Consider the following 5,964-nt stretch of genomic DNA (forward strand, 5'->3'; position numbering starts at 1 on the left):
TCATCTTCCTTGTTAAATTCTTCTAGACATCCAGGTCTTCCCAAAGCTTCAAGGATTCCTTTTTTTGAAGTCTTGAAAACTTTCCAGAAAGATAGTTTTTCTTTCTTCATAAAGCATTCGGTAACAGTAACATCACACCCTGAAAAAGCAGGAAGGCACATTTGTAGGCCCTAAGCAGGAACACACACGTTTGAGAACTATAAATCTTCTATTAGTTCCAACTCCTGTGACAAACATGCTGTCAGATGGATAATACAGTGGCCACAACAGTGAAAGGACAAAAACATTGGTATCAGGTGAAATAATGTGGAGGTTAGTAGCACAACGACATGATACATAAGGGAGTGAAGAATTATTTTTGTGTCTGCCTTGTACAGGAGGGCGGAGCGACCTCGGACGGGTCCATGGGATCAGAGCTCACCCTCAAGTACTTTAAGAAGAGATAGCTGCACCTTGAGGAGGATGGGGTGCAGGATTCCCTTACTCCAACATCAATCAATAAGGACAACTCAATGGTTTGGCAAAGGGAAGTCCGTTTAATGACAAGTACAAAAAACGGAGAAACATTAGGAAATCATCATTGATGCGATTGCCCGTCTCGCTTCAACTTCCACAATCTTCATTCAAACAGCAATTTATATAGGCAATATTCGTCATCAATGACGTGTAACACTCGAAAGTTTGTCATGCAAGTCTATCGGTTGGAAAAGGTAACTTAAGTATAGGTGCTATATCTGTATATGGTAACAGAGTGTGAGGATTGGATAACTCTTATCAGGTGGGTGTCTACGCCCATTCCTTCTACATCACTCATGATATACGTCACTACAAGTACGAGGTCTCATTGGTTCTACTAGCTATAGGACCCTAGATTATTTGGTCCATTGTGATTGGGTAGGTTACAGCCCTAGACATAAATCTCCACTTTAATTAGCAGCATGCAGAATGGACACACAGATGAGGCGTGCCCCAAGATTCACCCTGCCTCCCTTCCACCAATCAGTATTTTAGGGCTACGTGTCAATTAGTTGGCTGAGGATGGCCTCGAAACTGTAGCTTCTTATCAGGGAAAGTTATGGCATCCTCTGGTTTTGGGTGACATCAGACGTTGGTACCTCTTCGCGCTTGGCTGGTCACGTGTCAGTACACCGTGAACCTGCTTAATTTTCCATCTTTTTGTGTATTTGATTCCGCTTCGGCCTCGCCACCTGCCTGGGCCTCCTTATCTCGACCTTCACGGGCAGGCTGCTATGCTCTTAAGTTTCGATTCTTCGAAGTTGCCGCTCTCCTCCCTTCCTTGGGTTGACCTCGAATTCCTAGGCCTGAGCTGCTTCTTTCTAAGTTTCGATTCTGCTCTTCCATCTGGCTTTGTGCTGGTATATAAATCCTGGCCTGTTAGGCCCCTTCCATCCTGGGCTTAATTCTGCTTTCATGTAAAATGGACTGCATTTATATATAATGTGCTTCATTGAGGTAGATATATATATAGTTGGCGCTTGCCGCTCTATTCTTCTACTATGCATAGCAAGCCGTACTGTTTTCTTAGCTTCTTGCGTTACATCCTATGTACAGGCGTTAGCTGGTTACATATTTGCATCCTGCTTTATGGTTACGTTTCTTTATGTTTCGACATCGTCTCTTATTCTATGTCTGTGATATATTTGCTCTTTACATTTCGTCCTTATGTGTCATCTTTTGATTGTCGTTTATGTTCATTCTGTACGTCTGTCCGGGCTCTTGTGTTGTCACCATTCGCCTTCCATTAAGGACCTTCGGGTCTCTTCTGGGACAGTCTGAAAGTAGTCTCCATGTCGTGTCAGCTGTTGGTACGGTTGTCTCAATGGGTACCTTGCTGCCCATGGTTGTCTGGTTATTGGCACTTCAAGGTATTTCTCTTCTGATGGGCACTGGTCAGAGCCCCAGTGTGGCTCTCTGTTGGTTTATTTGCTCCTCATACGTCACATATCTCGGCGAGTAAGTTCCTGGTATTTCAAAATGGGTGGCTGGAGTGCAAGCCATATCTGGGACCTCCTTTACACTCCCCCCTCTGGTTGGTTCATCGACCACTTCTGCTTCCTCCTTTGTATTCACCCTGCTTGGTTCTTCTGTATTCATTTCTTCTTCATCTTCTGGGTTTGTGCATGATTGTGCGAAGGAGTGTCTCTTTGGAATCTAAATTTTTATCACTCCTTTCAAACCTCCTGCTGTTTTTACATGTTCGTCTTTATTCCAGGTCATAAGCTGGCATTATCCATTTGGGCTACAATAGATCCATTTTCCTTCATACTTTCTTTGTTTTCTGGGATACACAAACTTTGTTCCTTCTGGCGCAAATTTGCTGGCCTTCACAAAGTCTCTTATTTCTTCGTCAGTCAGGTCTCTGGGCTTCCATCATGGTTTGACATCAATCTTGACCTTCATCCCTATGGCTTTCTTCGCAGTTTTCTGGCACTGTGAGATAATTATCTTGATAACACAAAATCCTAATAGTATCATCAGTAGCAGGGCTCCCAGAAAATTGAATATGTCTGCCATGCATTGTGGGACCCATGAGAATAGTGTTCCAAACCAGCTGTCATCGTCCACTTCATCAGTTTCATTGATCATCTGGTTCTGTAGGTTCGCCAGCATATTATGGCTTCTGTTAAAGTTCCATTTTCTTCATCATGCAAAGGTATAAATGTGCAACATGATTCTCAGATTTTTGCACAAACTCTTCCATCCATCGCTGTGATCATGTCAAGCACATATCTGTTCTGGAGAGTCATCAGTCGGATTGCTCTTAACTCTTCCTTGATTGCGTTGAATCCCTTTATTGTCGAGTTGATGGTTTGCAGTAGTTCCCATCTGGTGATTTGTAACCACTTCATATTTGCTCCAACCTGAAATCTTGGCATGATGATCCTTGTGAACACAGATGAGGTGATGCTGAAGAGCCTGTGCTCATATGGGATTGCATGGAATGCTTCTTCTGATTTGGCAGAAAAGTAATTTTCTCTCTTCCTTCAGGATACCAGTTCCACAGATCTCCTTTTCCTCAGGTGAGCATCTGCTTTCGGGAAACTCTCGATATTCAGGTCACTTTTCGGGATCACTAGTGCAGGAATGTAGACGTTCACTGTTGTGCATATGCCTCCCCAGTTTTTCGGTAGTCTTATATATGCCTTGGATCCACACGCCCAGTAATGATCCACAATGACTGCGGTTCTGTGAGTCATTCCTGGAGCTTCAAAGATTCGCCCGCAGTTCTGATTCTCTCCCATCTTCCTTGTGCCATTGTTCCTGAAGCACAATTTTGGGCTTTCCAGTGGCACTATCTGCAGGGGTCCCCCTCTGTCTTCAACCCATGTCAGTAATCTTGTGAGTTTCGGCCACAGAGGTTTGCACAACCTCTGTGAGTTCTCGATTCCTTCCTTATAGGGTCCAAAGACCATCCATGCTCGGCAGTTCACCACTCCTTCTCCCCATCCGTTTGGTGAAAGCACTGTTCCCCAAATCTGCATTTGGCCTCTGTTCTTCCAATTTTTTGCCTCTTCTTGAGTTTTTCCTTGGACATTCAGCTTTGGGTTCACTTCCCATCCAATTGCCGGTCCTTTAACTCTAGGCTTCTTGTACCTGATCACATGATTTCTTCTATGGGCTCTGTTTCTCGTCTTAATGTCCTGTATATTATCATCTTCATCCGGGTAATTTGTCTCGTTTGCCCATATCAATGAGGCATCCCTTCCCATGAACTGTCCTCTGGTGTTGCACATTGCTGCGTGTGAAATACAGTGAGCTGTCGGGACATCAATTTCTACAGCCACGAAGATCTTGGATTTCCCGATGCTGTATGGTAGGAGTGCACAAACAAAGCATTCTCCTTCTGATTTCCTTCTTCCAACTTCCTTCATGTGTTGGTACCAAATGTTTCCTAGATGTGCTGTGCTGTCTAGGTAGTCGTTCAGTTCACTGTTATCTTCATGCAGGCTCTTCTTGATCCTTAGTGTCTTCCTGTAGTTTGCTATAACTACATCTCTAAACGCGTCTGTGTGGCTTTTCCTTGCTGGGGGACTCTCGGGCATTCTGGTCGATGGAGCAGGTTTCTTTATCTGCATCGATGTGGTAGGTGGAGGTTTCACAATTCTCTCCTTCTCTTCTTGTATTCTTTTCCTGCACTCTATAAGTGCCTTTATTAGCCACCAGCCTGTCACCGGCCCAGTGTATGGCTGCATCGTGGGCCTGGTACTTGTTCCTTGTGTTGGAACTTGTGTGATTGTCAGTACAGTCTCTGCAGTTTTCTTTTTCAGTTCCTCATGTCGTTTCTTCGCTCTAGCTATAAACGGGAATAAATGATCTATTAACCTTTGTGTCTTTGCAGTGAATTCTCCTCCAGCCGCTTCTGTCTTTTTAAAGGCTTGTGTTAAATCTTCTTTCGTTGGCTTTTCTCTTGATTCTTCTCGGTTTCTCTCATTGTTTTCTGGGGCTAATTGTTCGGTAGGCAGTCTCATGCTCTCGATTGCCTTCGCTTGAGGTCCTGTGGCCATTGACACATGCCCTGGTTTGTGTGCATTCAGTGTGTGGGTGCGTGTAGTTGTCAGTGCTATGTTTTCATTCATTCCATGCTGATCGTGTGTTCAGCTCTTCTTTTCATTCGTTACCTCAAGTGTGTATGTGTCACTGTTAATTACATTCATTTTCAATTCATTTAGTTTACCATCGGATTTTCTCGGGACTGGAATAACTATATAGGGTCTGGATGCTTTTGTGGGACTCGTGCGTACATCATCAGGTGGGTGCACTGAAATTGGAATGCTTCGTGCACCAAGACAAAATTCAGCTCTGATCGTTAATGACGGCAAAATAATGACAAACACACATAAATACATGATGGTACAGTACGTGAGGCGGCAGCACTTCCTTCCGGAGAAGCGAGGGCCCCCCTCTGCTTGTGGGAGGACCAGGTTAGTGTTCTGGGTCCCCATCCCGCTCATAATAAAATGTCAATGTTTATTCTTTTTCCCCCAATTCACTTGTTCTCGAACAGTTTTTATCATAAAGTGTCTGGTGCTTCACAGTGTCCCCCCTCTTGCGGGTGACGATTGTCTCTTGATTCAGGATGCAGTATGCTTGCTAGACTATGGAAAATAGTTTAGACTAACACTTCGATAAGTCACTTTTACTGTGTATATTAAATTAGGTGAGTTCCCAGTCCAGTCCCCGAATCTGCTTCAGCCCTGAGGACATGCTGGACACTGTTCAATGGCAATTAAAACAAATAAATGTGAAGTTCTTGTCTCTGCTCCCTCGATCTGTCCCTCGGCGGAAGGTTTCACTGGAATCTCCTCATGTAATCTCTCTGAAAGTTGGACAGCTCCACTTGAAGCATGATGCCATGGAGAAGCGTTCCCATCTGTTTGACGTTAGCTGGATCTCTGATGAAGGTGAGGACGTCAACCTCGACAGGTCTCCCCACCATTTCTGGAAATTCAGTTACTAGGTGGAAGAGGACGTTGTGAGCCAGTCGGCTGTCCTCAGGTGACAGGGACATTTGTCCTGCCTTGCTGGGTTCAGGATTATAGGCTCTTCCCTTGATGTGAACAGTGCTTGCACTTTCCTGATGCGTGGATCGCGACCAGATAACGTAGCTTGGTCCACAGCTGGCTCAAGAGTTCAGAGTTTGCTGGATCTCGGATAAACGTGAGGGTGTCGGTGGTTCTCCCGACAATTGTTGGGCACTCCTCTATGATGCGAAAGAAAAGTGTATTGACGAGTTCATCTGCTATCACCTGTGGTGGAAGCATTTGTGTCCTTATCACTGTATTCAGGCAGTTCAATCGGATGACGGTAAGTAGTTGCCAGCTTATCTTCTTGTCCGTAGGATCTTGGATAAAGTCTGCGCTACTGGTAACCCTCCCTACTAGTGATGGATAGGATTCCAATACTAAATGGAAGTTCGTTAGCACATCCCTTGTGATATTTCTG

Source organism: Ambystoma mexicanum, chromosome 7q (assembly GCF_040938575.1).
Source record: "Ambystoma mexicanum isolate Mex_15411 chromosome 7q, UKY_AmexF1_1, whole genome shotgun sequence".
NCBI lineage: Eukaryota > Metazoa > Chordata > Amphibia > Caudata > Ambystomatidae > Ambystoma > Ambystoma mexicanum.